Below are 15,532 nucleotides of genomic sequence, written 5' to 3' on the forward strand. Positions count from 1 at the left end.
CTGGTGAAGAAAGCAAACCAGCTGCTTTCTGGAATTGGCTTATTAGCCATTTGCTTATACAGAGACCAGGTGGTGTCATGGATTCACTCTTTTTCTTATTGCACAAAACCATAATTCATAATTAAAAAACCTTTGGCTGTAAAATATTCTTGTATAGCATCCATTTTAACAGCTAGCAAACACTTGCTCTGAATGAAGCAGGAAGAAACAAACATATCTTATTTCATCCATTCCTTCTCTCTGTTTAAGCAGGTGTGAATTCTCATTTTGCTTTGTGCAGCTGCTAAACGTGCCCATCCACTCTGAACACACTGAAACAATTAGCAAAGTGAGCTCCTTCTATGATCAAAACATTAATACATACTCCTACAGCTGAAACGCCATTAACTCATGCTGAGCAGAGGGTAAAAAGCTTTTGCACGAGGTTGAGATGCACCTTCCCCCAGCTAGTCCAGGCAGGGTGAAATGCAAAGCCCACTGCAGAGCCCAGGCTCCCGAGCACCAGGGCTGCATGTTTTTCTGTTGTAAACTTGTCTGAAATGCATTGCATGTACTGTGATCAGGAAAATAAAAATGAGCACCTTTCAAGTCTGGCAGGATCAAATCTATGTTTCATCCAAAGCAGAAAAGCTTTGGCATCCCACAAATTCAACTGGTAATAGCCTGTGAAAGAGGAAAGTTAAATATTAATGACTCTACAAATGACAGGCCTCATCCATTTGCAGCAGGTTTTATTTCCCTTCCCCACGCACTCCAGAACATTTGCTATTTGCATTCCCTTCTCGGGAAAGACATAAATAAAGTTTGCCACACCAATTCATAAAACAGTTATAACAGAACCAAGTTTCTTTGTGCCTCTGCATTTCCATGTATGTGAATACTCCGACATGAGGAGCTGAACGTTAATATTGTACCACAAGCACAGAAACACAATCTGAACAAAGTTGAAAATTAGCACATTAGCTCTAACTTTCCTGACGTGGGAGTCTTTTTTCCTTGCTCAAACTCTACTTCTTATCTGGACTGACCATCTGTCAGACAGTCCATGAAGGACAGGTCATCATCGGCCTCTGACGCGGACTCCATGCACTAGCTAGACTGATTGGAGCCCCAGCTCCATTATCCTTGTTCAAAGATGTTCGTGGCCTCATCCCAACCCCCAGCAGACAAGACTTAACCAGGTGCACGGAGCCTAGACAGTGTTTAAAAGGGGGAAAACAGCCACTGAAAGGAGCCTGCACTGCAGCTCTCGAGCTGCCACCACAGTGCAGAAGTGCGCTCCGTCTAGATTTAAGGTTTAATCTCCAAGTGGTACCAATTTCTCAACATCTATTTTCAGTGGCTTATTTCTGAAGCTTCTCATGGATAAATTGTATTTTCAGAAAGAAGTAGAATGGAGGCAGGTTATTTATGAGCCAGTTCAAAGTCACTAGGAGTCTCTTGACTTCATGAACAGATGTTTTAGCAGTGAAGAGCTGAGGAGGAGGAATTTTTAAGATAGTACAAAGGCGTAAGTATAGAATTTTGTTGGTCTGGCATTGTGTACTGAGAGAAAGGAAGGAGAATGCTGAATGGAGCAGGACACCAGGACTGCAAGCCTAGATGACAGGAAATACCTTGGAAAGCAGGAAAAATTCTACAAGTTCAGGAGTGTCGAGTTTCCAGGAGCTTCCAAACTCGGGCAGCGCTCCCTACAAGAGCCCCCAGCAGCCTGTAAGAGCCATCCCACCGTTTTCACTCCAGCACCAGCACAGTGACCCAAGTTTCACGTGGCTAACCCTTCATAACAAAAACATTCACTTTCCAGCCTTTGAACTACTTTAAAAAAAAAATTTTCATAGTTTCAAGGTAACTGCATAATTTTGCATACATTTGAAATAAGTGGCTAATCATTATTAATTCCTCCAGCATTCTCTGTGCTAACAGTAACCATTATTAACCTATTTGACAATATTGTGGATTCCTTTGGCATTAATGTGGTTGTAATATGTAAATCCATAGGAATTCAATTGTAAATTACCATTATTCAATGTACTTAGCTTTGACGCATAATTCTGCAATTTGTGCAGAAGGAAATTACATGCTGACTCATGAGACATAACTTTTCAGGGCTTCATAAGACCAAATGTGAATAATTTGTACCTATAATTACATAAAAACGTAAGCGAAATATATAATGCAGCTACAACACATTAAAGGAAATATAGTACTTATATCCTTAGCCATGTTGCTTGAAGTAAAATGTTTTATATAAAACTAGCTATTTGCATTAACTACTCACGTAATGCAGATTTACTTAAAAGCTAGCAGTATGCCAGCAGTAGCAAAGTCCTTAAATTAAAGTATATGAAAGAGAAAGTTTTGACAATTTGAGTTTTAAATATATATTGCTTTTTAATCTATCATAAAACGCCTTAAGGGCTTGTTGCAAAGGCTGTAGCTGTCTTCAGGGTACATTAGATTACACCCTGTCAGAATCCTGACCCTTTCACAGCGTGTCTTGCTATTAAAGGCTTGATCTGAGTCTCCTTTGAAGCCTAAGGGACTTCAGGGACTTGGGCCATGTCCTAGAAGAGGGAAAATGATTTGGACCCGCTCCCAGCCCAAAGTGAAACGAGAACTCGGGTCTCAGGTCTGTGTTCTACTCACTCGAGACCGGATCCAGTTATTTCTATGGGCTTTGGATGAGGTTATTAGAAGAAGTCAGACAATACTTGGTATCAAGATGTCAATCATGTCCTACCTGGGTTTGATCTCTGCTCTCAGAAGCCTCATTGAGTTCAAACAGAGCTCTGAGAAACAACCAGAATTTCATCTGCCCACTTTAAAGGGATTGATCCTTTAGAGTTATTCATCTGAATAATTTCATTGATGTTTAAATTTAATAGAATTGCTCACATATGCATTGGAGGTTTGCAGGTTAGCAGTCAGTAGAAACCTTTGTGTCAGTGAAGTTCAGATAGGAATGCCAAAAAGAAAGATTCTTGCTCCAGACTGTGAAGCAGCATAAAATTGGGCTGAAAATTTCATGAGAAGAGGCTTTTATTATCTTCTCATTTCAGTCAAAAAATATTGCAAGAACAATCATGTGATTATGGAGACCAGAGCTCTCAACTGAATATTTTATTCTTTTGATCACAAGGTTCATTTGAGATTCTAGAAATGGAAGAAGTTTGAGGGGAAAAGATCCTTCCCAGTCTAGCTGGCAAAAAAGCCTGAGGCTTTTGAGGGCCAACCCACTCCAGACAGAAACTAAACTCTCATCTGAGGAGTTGAATTTTTAAATCTATCCATTTCATTTTAGAGCCCAGAAGCAATGAAGCATGGCCTGGTCAGGCTCTTAAAGGGAAGGGGGAGGGAAAAAAAACCCACAAACAAACAAAACACACACCCCCACCAAGGCCACCAGAAACAAATAAACCCTTACACCCACCCTGGACTAGGTTCATAGTATTTGGCCAGAATAACAGCACCAGTTGAAAAGCAGTCAAAGAAGTGGTTGCCATGTTCTTCTATACAACCCACATGCATTTTCACTGACCACTGAAGTTACACCTTTGTGCCTTGGTTTGAAGCACCTCGATTGTTCGCGGTTTGGGGAGGCCTAAGAGTTCAGGAATGCTCCTGATGGGGTGGTGACACAGGTATCGAAGCAGAGTTCCAGTGAATTTGAACAGATCCTCATGCCAGAAGTTATCAGCTCCAGAAAAACATATCCAAGTTATTTAAATTTGCTGAAACATTAGAGCTCCATTTTCTGGTTCTAGCACAAAGTTGTTTTGTATAAAACAAAACAAATCCTTTGAAAAAAGGAATAAAGAAGTCAAAATGCAAACTTAAGTAACACAAACCCCTCCACCTGGCCTGGCCAGAAAGCTGCTCCTGCCCCCGGCCCCTTTGCTTCAGCTGAGGCTTGCCGTTCCTCACGGGAGCGAGCCCTCGGTGGAGCTGAGCACCCGCCTTCCAGCCCTCTGCCGCGGTGATAGATCCGAAGGCTCCATGAAAGGGGGCAGAAAAGTTTGGAGAGCAGAGTTCCTCAAACCACTGAGGCCCGCAGACATTTGGATAGTCACTGCTGTAACATCACAGCCTCCAGCAGAGGTTGGGGGGGAACCGAGGAACTGGAGGCACAGCCCCATCTCTGTGCACACACTGAAGCCGGTCGTGTGCTGCTGGAGCGAAGTCACAACCCAGCTCCTTCCCATCTCCCCCAGCACACAGACCAGTACCTGCATCCTCCACACGACAGAAATCCATGTTCTAGCCTCCCCTCTCTGCATCCAATCCAGCTAGTAAAAGGGAGCAGGGACTAAGTGCTGTCATTTTTATGTGCAGTATCTTCTACACAAATAGGATAAAAAGATATTTGACACATTCCTAAATTAATCTGGCATTTCAGGGGAGCATAACTTCTGCTGCAGCACATATTCAACACCCTTACATCTATCAATACAATTGTAGCAAAGAGCCAGGTCTACTTTGCCTTTTCTGCAGCAATATTCTGCTTTGTTCTGCTCCCGTCTCTTCTCAAGACCGCAGGGACCTCAGGTGCTCTTCCACCTTTACAGTCAACAAAGCACCAAGTCCACAATTGGCTTAAATCCTTTCTGCTCTGCCTGCAGCTATGGCTGTCCAAGTGAGAGTGTCATTTTGGACTCAGGTTTTCTTGAATTATTGATGACAAAGACAGTCATACAATATTTAGTAGATTTAGCCAGCTCCAGAGCATGTAAAATTTTAATCCTTTCCCCCTCCATTTATAGCACACACAGACACCACACACACAGACAAAATCAAGCTGCCTAGTATTTCTGTAGCTTCAAAGCATCCCTATTAGTTGGCATTGCCACAGCCTTACAGTGACCGCGCAGAGCTGTGCAACACAGCTCCAGCGTGCTGGAGCATGCGACGTAGGGAGCAAATCACTATTTGACACGTCTAAGAATTGGAGGGGTAGAAAATCCCCCAGAGAAAGAGATGTGTGGGGAGGTACGGGGGCTTCGTATTTCCACTGATCACCTTTTGATTTCATGCTGCCTTAGACGAGGGGCTGCAGGACTGAAAGCAGCATTACCCACAGCGCACTGGAAGAGTGTTAATGAACATACAGAAAACTCACTGGGTTGTATGTTAACAACAAACTAAAATGTAGATGGCTCAGTACACCCACAAATTTTGCCTAAGGGAATAGTCTTCCCATGAAACTAGCAGCTCGTTTAGTTTTCAGTTGAGTTCCCTCATTGGGAAACTTTTGAGGGCGACTCCCCCCACCTTCAAGGCACAGTGCAAAATGGAGCAGGGATGACTATCCCAGCCGTTCCCATTGGCCTTAATGGTAAGCCCGACGCTGAACACGTCAGCTGTTTTACAGAAAGAATCAACGAGTGCTAGATACTGGGAATTCCATAAATCTGAAAAATGTTAACTTCCACGAGAAGCAGAGGGCAGTATTTATTTCATTTTAACCTACCAGACTGCCCTTGCAGCTTTCAGGACTTGGACTCAATGTTTACCCTTCTAGCTTGGCAAAAGCCTTCCTTTCCAGTTGCCTGGAAGAAATGGGTCACAAATTACGCTTAGTGTTTTTTTCTTTTTTTCTTTTTTTTTTTTTTTTTTAAATAAGCTATCCATTTTTATTGTGTTTTCCAAGAAAGAGGCTATACTCTGAGGGTAGCAAGTTTTCACAGCGATCCTGCATGGCTCAGCCACACAGACTGTAGCTCTTGGGCTCACTGCTCACGCAGTCAAGCCAGCCCCACTACACTCAAAGCACCTTCCGTTTCCCAGCGGCAGCCTGCATCATCTTACTCCTCCTCAGGTACTTATGGGAGACAGCATCATCCTCGCTCTGGGCAAGAGGAACTAAGTCTGGTCCAGTTTCTTCCAAGCAGCTGAAAGTTTAGCTTTTGCAAGCTAGAAAAACAAGCAAAGTTTTTTGGGTGGATCCCTCCCACACACGCACCCCTGGCAAAACACTTTATGAAAGTTTCTAGGCCTGATCCTGGCTCATCTAAATCAATTTAATTTTTGTACCATTTACCTCCTTTTCTGAAAGCATAAACCTGCACGAGGACAGTTGTCCATAGTAGCAGATGACACTGTGTAGTAAGGTGCCTCTGATACACTGGAATGCTTCAGTTTGCATATACGCTATCAACTTTACATCATATTCTGTGCAACTCAAATGGCAACTGCCAGAGCTAGTAAGGCAGCTGCTTCATCATCAGCTCTCATATTGCCCCACCCACACACCCTGTTCTGAATCCACTGCTCACTGTTGGAGATGGGATAGACCAGATTACATGACCTAATACAGGATTTTGCTGTTGGCTCCATGTGGGTTTCGGAAGGGCTGGATCATCGGAAGTGTGCCAGCAAGCCGCTAGCAGCGATGAGAACTCTTTCCTGCTACTGCAAATCCATAAACCCCTTTCCGTAGCAGCAGTGGCAGCCAGAGACCTCTCCCACTCCAACACCTTCCGAAGGAGACCCTCTGGACAGGGCGTTCGAGCCTGAAGGCAGCAAAGGAAATGAACAAGCAAAAACACGCCAAGGACCAGCTCCCGTAACACAGGCCCTACTTTTGTGCAGCAGGGAAAGAGTGAGAAAATCGTTTGCAGCAGATTCATAATGAAAGGTCTTTCAAACGTGACTCACATCTGGAGATGCCTAAGGAACGCCTTCTCAATTACAGAAAAGGAAACAGAAGGGCTGAATAGTATGAACCTAAAGCAAAGCTGGAAAAATGTAAAGGAGAAACCAAATTCACTGACATTGTCTCTCTGCCAGGCTGACTTCAGCTACAACCGTATACATTTGCAAATAAAAGCCAACGCAGAGGAAGAGGACTAATAATTCACCCGTTCACACAAGTGAAATTGCTTTAGTGGTTCTTTGCTTCATTGCAACCATCCGCCTTCACAGTCCTTGTATGTCCTTGCTGAAGCAAGCAGGGTCCAACTGAACTCAGACTGCTTTCCCTACAGTCCAGGCATGCATAATACATGTGCCTCTGACAGCTTCTCCTCGGCACCAAACTTGGTATCCTCATTTATTAGGATGCAAAGGTTAGAACTGGGACTGGGAGTCAAAAGCCACAGGGTCTATGGCTAATTACCCTGTTAAAACAGGCCCAAGAGCCCAAAGGAAGATTAACTTCTCTGCTTGAAATGAATATCTGCTTGTAATTATCTTCAGTGTTGTTTCCTACTTCACTTGTTCATCTCCCAGTATATTTTCAATTACATCCAAGAACTACAATAAAACAGCATTTTATTGCTAAGCCAAGCACTCTGAAATTAAGAACTGCCAGAATTAGAACTGCCCATGCAACTTCAATTTGGCCCCACTGTACATACGCATGGTTTTAATTACATGATCACATGGTATTTTATCCACAGGACCCTTGATTAATTTGCATTCTGAACACTGCTGGGGACTTCAAGGCTATTAGAAAAATCTTAGCTTGTAAAATACTGGTTCATCCACAGTTCTGAAAAAATAACAAAAATATTCCAAGATGGTATTTAACCTCTTGTTCCCTAGAGTTTGAGGAATAGAAGAAAGCAGAACAGTAACAGTTGTTACTGACACAAGCTGGTCACACGCCAACCTGCAAAAGTGGTTAGAAGAGACAATTAGCACTATTCTGCCACATATTTACAGTCTATATGGCATCACTTGATGAAGAACCACTACATGATCTTTTACACTTCAGGAGCTGAACTCACTCCTGCATCCTGCAGGACAGGAGAAGGTTCCCCTAGAGCCAGCCACACGCCAGAGCAGAGAACCCTTCCTAATGCTGTCACTAAGATTATTTTGACTCAAGGTCAGGCATACCATCCTCGCATGCTTACTACGAGACAGCTCTTGGGAGAAGACCTGCCAGTTCCTTACACACTACTCCTTAAGAGCCAGACCTGGAGTGGTTTTGCAAACTACCCCACAGTGCTGTGGAAATGGCAGTATGCCAGACTAGCACTTCAGACAACGAGATAAGTACTTCTCGTGTGCAGACACTACACGGCGATTCGCAGCAGCGCATCCGCGTCACCTGTTGCGGACACAAGTGAGCTCCCTCTGCATAAACGCACTCAGCCGTGTGCCAGGCTGTATCCAGCAACACATCTCCCCCCCTCCCAGGGGCACGAGCTCTGGCCAGCCACCCCGCAAACCCCGCTCCCAGGGCTTCTCCTCGGCTCGCAGAAGGACACAGCTAGCCGTCTGCCACGCGCTCAGAAGACATACTCTAAAACGTCACCCTTGGCCACCACCACCTAGCTCTTGACCATTCACCAGGCCACCAAGAAAGCTCAGTCTAGGAGTGAAATCCTTACTGCCTCAAAGCCAATAAGCAGGAGTGCTGCAAATACTTCTTGGCAGTTATTCTAGTGTATTTCTAAATAGAGGCAGTGGGAGATGATATTGGTTTGACAGATTCAGGTAGAGGTGGAACAGATGGAGGCACAAGCTATGGAATGCAATTTACACAATAACCCGAAACATCGATTCTAGTTACCTGTACAAGGGCAGGATTCTACTGGTACCAAAGGTAACAACAACTTTTTTTTATTATTACTCACATCTCTCATGTAATAGGGCCTGGCACTCTAGATATATGGAGGATGTGTAAATTGGCAGGTTAAACTCTTTATTACTTTTTCCTCCGTTTAAATGGAAAAGCATCAGATTTTTATCTCAGAGCTCAGCAGGGATTTTAGCATTGTGTTACCCATGGACAAGTGACAACATGCTGTATTATATAAACTCCTCAGGAGCCTGCAGGTCACATTCATTCTGACAAACCAAATGCATGAAAAACAAAGTATTTTCTGAAGTCCAGCTCTACAGCAAAATCAAGAGCTGTTCTACAGCAGCGGCTCTCCAGCGAGGGAGGCAGGACACGCGATGCTGCTCGCTCCTCTGGCGTGAGAGGGTCAGAGGCACAGGAAGCCCCTGGGAGGTTCTCTCTGGCTCTCTCTCACTCATCCTCTCTATCCTCTTCCCTTGAGTGCTCTCCTGGGTTGCAACTATTCAAACAGCAACTTTAAGTCAAATGGCGATGGGAGGAGGGCTTACCACAGGCTGTGGTGTACTGGCTGGGTGGGTGGAGAGCTGCCAGGGGCTGTCACCTCCTCCCTTCTCACCCCTTTCTCTGACGATCCCGTAGAAATTCAAGCCTGGGTCAGGGTGGACTTTGGAAAGAGAAGCAGGGCTCCTTCGGGGGATTACAGAGGCACTGGAGAACAAGGACTGTGTGAGAGGAGGACTGCAGTGGCATCCAAAGCTTTAGTAGGACACAATCTACCTAGAAAGTTACCTAAAAAACTGCCTAACTTGTGCAGGGCAAAAAGCCAACGAAGCAGCGTACAGAGATTCCCACTAGAGTGAAAGGCATTGGGGACAGAGAGGTTACCAGACATCTCTGAGGATTCTTTGAACATTGTCCCAGTACTTTGGGTCCTTCCAAAGGAGAAAGCACTAGCCTGACCAGAGACTTCAAGACTTTCTATTGCCTTGCTGTGCTGCCCTGATTAAAAAAGCAGCACAGGTTATTGCTAGTAAGTTAAATGCTTTTAAACCCAGTCATTCAATATTTCTTCTCATTTTTAAGCTAGTACATATTTTAATTCTAACAGCAAACCCAAACTGCATATACATCTTCTGTTGCTTTCCACTGGGATGTGGCATAAATACTTGCACAGCTTGTATAAGCTACAATAAAAGCCCTGAATGCAAGTTTCTCAACTAGAGCTAATCAAAATGCCAGCTGGATCATTTACCACTAGCCACAAGAATTTTCTTGTTGAACTGCAAGAGAGTCCATACTGTTCTCTCTTCTGAAATAAAACTTAAGCAGATATTTATAACCTGTGGTACACTATCTACGTGCCTGCGCGCTTCTCAGTTTGTTTTACTAGCACTGTTATATTTAGTTTTCTGTGTTCATAAAACATCTAAAATTGACTCTCAAAACCGTGGAGGTAGAGAGGGTAGAACCTTGTCTTCCTTCGGCCCACAAAACACATGTTTGCGCTTCATACAGAGGAGCATAACAAGAGGTTTACAATGAGAACAAACAGCAAAATTATAGAGGAATTGTGACAAGAAACACGAAGAAGAGCTATTGCTAGTGAAAGGAGAATAGAAAGTCTTCCCAAGATAATATTTAGATTCCTCTTGCACATACGACTAATGTAAAATTGTATTTTTGAAATTACACACTTAAAGATATATTCAAGTAGTTAAAAATCCACATTCAAAAGGTTGCAGCCAGTCAGATATGCAAGCCACAGAGTTCTATACTTACCCTATGCTCAGATGACTTTGGATTCAGCGCCCTAGTTTAGGCATATTATAATATGTCTCATCCCAAGAATGCTCCAGTAAGAGTTTCAAAATTCAGGAGAAAGTAGAAGAAAGGCCAAAACTGAGATTTCCATTTGGATTCAATTCCACTTACACTCTTTTGGGCAGTTTCCTATTATTTTTAATTAGCTCCTCTGACACCATAAATCACACACAATAGTGAAGGGTTTTTTTGAAAGGCCCTCATTAAAAAAAAACCCACCAAGTATGACGACCACATTCTACTGACAACAACTAAATACTCCCAGGGCTATCTGCATTCCTCAGTTTTAGAGGAACACAGACAGTCCAGAGGTACTACAAAAAAAATAAATAAATAAAAGGAAAGGGTGGGAGGAAGTCACAATTTACAGAAGTGAGGCAACAGATTTCTACGAACTTGTAGCTGCTCACCTACTATAAAGCACAGGGCCATATTCCAACCTTGAATGCAAGAGACTTGAGTGGAAAGTCCCCTTAACTCATGCTTTGACAACAGCCCTCTGAAAGGAGGCTAATCAATTCAGGGCAACCCTTTGCAAGAGTTGTATGACAGTTCATTTAAGAGTAGCAGCAGTAAATCTATTGCTCTAGCTAATTTATACATTAGATAATTCCTGGCTAATTAGCTTCTCCTGTGTCTTCTGTTACTGGCAGTACTCCTGACATCCTACAGCAAACTCCTCCGTGACATGCTATGCTGTTCAAGTATAGAAACAGTCACTTCTGCTCCTGGCGCGCAGCAGCTCTCAGAACACCCCAGCTGAGCACGGTGGGGGGAGCTCCACCTGAAGAGTGTACATTCACCGTATGCAACATTTCTAAAGCAATTTTCCATTAATGGAAAGAGTGCTTCCAAAATACAGTGCTTGGAAGATTGAAGCAAACAGTAAAGGCCTTTGCATTAAATGCAAGCGGGTGAAAGAGCACAAGCAGCACTAGCAGAGGCATGTATTGATGATCTGTTGGTTTTGGCATGCTATTCCTGTTAATGTTAGCAAACATCTTGCCCTGTATCATTACTCTGACATAACTGTTCTGTTGCTGGGGTTCAAGGAAGTGACTTCAATAATTTGTACTGCACAGTGGACTTTGGTCTATTTGTTTGTTTAGCTAGACATGATCCAAAGTGTCACAGGTCAAGTCAGAATATTTTCAGGTTGGTCAAGCAAGTACTGGCAGATAATTAAAAGTATAGTTGCATTTAAATTAACAGCTAATTTGGGAGGGAGGAGAGGAAACACTTTATATAACAAGCATGATAACTTCTGAACTTTAGAAGGCTGAGACAAGATGAGAGAAAAAGGAATTGGAATAATCTTCTGTAATTATAAAATTGTAACATATCCAGTATATCACAGTGAGCGTCTTTGCTGTTACTTTTACCAAAACATTGCTTAATTACTCAGCTACAAGATGAATAATGTTCGATTGCATTCCCTTCACACCTAGCATATAGCAGCTTGAGAAATCACATGTGAGGTTCTTTGATTGAATCAATATAAAGGTTAATACCATCCTGAGGGAGTTCTGATCATGTTATCCACAGGATAAATGATTCTGGACTGGCATGCGACTTTCTCACATTAGTTTACTGGCTGACTTAGAGCAGATGAATGAAATGAATAGTTAAGAAGAAGCTAGAGGGAACATTTCAGGTGAAACTATGCAGTATTTTATTTCTAACCAAGTACTGGCTGCTCTGACATGGTCTATTATTCTTCCTCTCCCCTCCCCCCCCCCCCCATGAAAGCAGAGCTCTGCCCTATCTTTCAAGTCATGCTATTATTTTCTGTGGCTTCCAGTAAGCAAAGATTTTGTGCATTTAAACAGGACATATAAAGATGGGCATTTCTAGAACTTGGAAGTTAATGAGAGCTTAGCAAAAAAACACCCACGCTCCACACATCCCATAGCATTGGTGTAAAAACCTCTCCAAAGGAAAGAATTACAGAGGAATACTCTGCTCCTCCAAAGACAACAAGAATCTTAGCAAAGAAATTGGGCTGTTGGTTAACTTCAGATAGAGACAGATTTGCTGTTATAGCTAGCACTGGATAAAGAGTGTTGTGCCTCTGATCAAAGGGCTACAACAAAACCCATTTCCACTGGTGGAGCTGGTGGAAGCCTTGCATATACTAGAATATTGGCAAAGCTAGCAGACCAACTCACTTGTGATTTGGTACATAGAATTAAGTCATCAAATTTACATCACAAAGAATAAATGGGTTTTAATCAGTTTAATTCCTTCCCTCAGTCTCTTAGGCAGCAGACAGCATGAGATGCACCCACTGCAGTTCCCCGAATTGCTCAAAAGGACTGGAAAGGAGAAAATATAAATCCACTAATTAACAGAGAAACAGCAATATATGTAAACTGGCCTCCACTGTAACCATCAAGAGTTTTGCCAGCCAAGTTCACCAACTGAGTTTAACAATAGTTGGAAAAATGTAAATAGCTCCATTAACAGTTTGGGGTGAGAAAATAAAGTCACTTGGCAGTTGATTGCAGTGGAAAAGGATGACAGTTTGACAAAACAGGATACATTCACCTGGCACTTAAGTTCTGCAATCATAACACTGCCATCAGCCTGAAGGTAGAGTGAAGATTAGTTTAGCCATACAGATTTACTATTTCAGAAAACATTCAGCAAGAAACCACAGAGCTTAACTGTACTAGTAAAGCCTTAGATAAACATTGCATGTTTTTAGCTCTACTTGAAGAGCAGAAGACAACAGATCCAGATTGGACCATGGGCTGCCCCCAGGGAGGACTCTGTATCACACGTAGGCACCAAGGTGCAAGCAACCTCATCCTTCCCAGACATACAGCTTCAATCCCTGATCGTGCTAAGCCATCAGCACCCATCAGCCAGCACCTTCCCCTCTTCAGAGTGGGAGAGTTCTTCACAACACCTTTAGCAATGCACTTACCTTTGGCAGACCAACCATTCCCAGCATCAGTACTGCTCTGCTTCCTCCGATCCAAAGAGACATAAGAGAGCTTCCCAGGAAGACATAATTCTCCCTTCCTTCCAAGCAGGCTGTCTCCCTTTTACCTTCATCTCTTGCAAAGCAGATACTTGTAATCCTATCTACTGGCTTGACTACAGCACTCAGGCACACAGTCTCAAGCACACTTCAGTTCCCTCTTTACCACCCCACCGACAGTGAAGAAGTCAGTCACTGCTAGGTTGGGCTAGGCTCTCATGCTTTTCCAGTTGAGCCCCACACAGTCATCTTAACTGACCCCAACATCCTCAGCTGAGCACCCAGAAGGCTCTGCAGCAGCCAGAAAAGCCCTCCCCCACAGCACAGGCACTCCTCAAGGCCTGTTCAGAGCTTTTATAGGTGACTGCTAACACCTGGGTAGCTCTTCCTGGTCCTCACTCCCTCCCTAACCTCTGCCTCTAAGTTTTAGCAACTTCTCACACAAATCTTATCACATCACACTGCACCAGCACAGATGAAAATTAAGACTTCCCTGGAATATGTTCTCAGAGCTGCAGAAAGTAAAGTATCTCCCTCCTTCCTGATAGTTACCATGATTGCATTATTTCCTTATTGTCAAAAATTGTCAAAAAATTACAGATAATCAGAAACCTGGAAGACAACTAGACAGGGTTTTTCCCTCTGAAAATATAGCAGAGATTTTGTAACATGAAACATGTTACGACCCAATCATTCTTTCAGCAGAGGCAACAGCAACATTTTCCATAATATGTGTAAGCAAACCATAAGCAATATATAATTTATAGCATGCTGCAGTAAGAAGCCAGTGTTTCAGTGAGGGGGGCATAAGTTAAGGCAACATCACCAGAAAGGAACAGAATTGAAGGAAACCTACAGACCACAATAAGTCAAAGACTTAGAGGCTGTTAGATGTTGACATAAAAATAAATCTGGTGCTGATCAATGCAGGATCTGCCGGCTGCCACCGAAAAAAAGAAAACAAAAGAAATGCAACTTTAGCTGTGATGGAGTATGAGGTAGGACTTGCCTCACCAATAGATGATATTGCAACCCCATCTTTCCCTCCAGTCCCCCAGACATCATCAAACCAGGCTGGCCAAGAAACCTGAGGTACCTCAGATAGATAATTTTGTCTGAATTCCTTCTGGCAATAGAAACCTGAGCCAAAAGTAGGAAGACATCATGCTGTTTTACATGCCACAAAGGGGTTCATAATGGATTTCATAGGTATGGTGCCACCAACTTTTATGAAATGCTAACATTAAGAGTGAAGATCTGCTCATGCCAAGAAAAGTGGCAAAGAGTTCACTTCCAGCAGAGCACTTGGGAAGGAATTCAGACACTTGGCCCTGTTAGTTTAAAACCTTCACCCCAGCTCCATTCCAAAAACTCTTCTGAGCAAGCAGATAATCCAACCAGCTGCTACACAAGAAACAAATAGGAAGGCCAACGGTGGGAAAAGAGAATACTGCAGAGCCATATTCTCCTGAGCAGCAAGCTGCTGTCTTGTATTACTTGATAGACACTTATTCCCTTGACCTGAGGTATTTTCAAAATCAAAGAGTCCTGGTTCTTTGTATACTTGTTTCTAATGTATTTTAGAACTTGGAATGATTTCTGAAGATCTGTGAGGATTCTGGAGAAGTTCAGTGCAATGGAGAAGATTATTGAGCTGCTGAAGTTCTTGTCTACTAGTGCAGAAGTCTCTTCATATACAGGTAATGCCCACAAATTAAAAAAAAAAAAAAAAGGTCTTAGAAAAGACAACATTTTCATAGCATGTTATTTATACACACTACTGAGCTGGAAAGAGTAGCTTTGAGGGGGATGAATTGTCAGATAAAGGTGTATATTAGAAGCAAGGTAACCTTCTTGTAGTAATTCAAAGACGTCTCTTAGGAGTAGAAGCACTAACTCTCATGTAGATTAGAAAGAAGATTTCACTTTCATTTAAATGTGTTCTATTTTTGAAATGTACATGAGAGAGCTCTTTAGAGTGAAATCAGTTGTGAATAATTTAACTTTATGGATGGTAAAGAAAAAAGCAGCTGCAGCATACACTTATTACCAGGAAAACATACAGAGGCACAATGTATGGTCCTGCTTCACTAAGAAAGCTCACTTCCCTTCTTCCAGCAACAAGAGACTGCTGCAATGTTGTGCAAACATCAGGGAGGTGCAGTGCAGATGGGGAGGTGCTGGAAGTTTGC

The sequence above is a fragment of the Dromaius novaehollandiae genome, chromosome 14, assembly GCF_036370855.1.
Source record: "Dromaius novaehollandiae isolate bDroNov1 chromosome 14, bDroNov1.hap1, whole genome shotgun sequence".
NCBI classification, from domain to species: Eukaryota; Metazoa; Chordata; class Aves; order Casuariiformes; family Dromaiidae; genus Dromaius; species Dromaius novaehollandiae.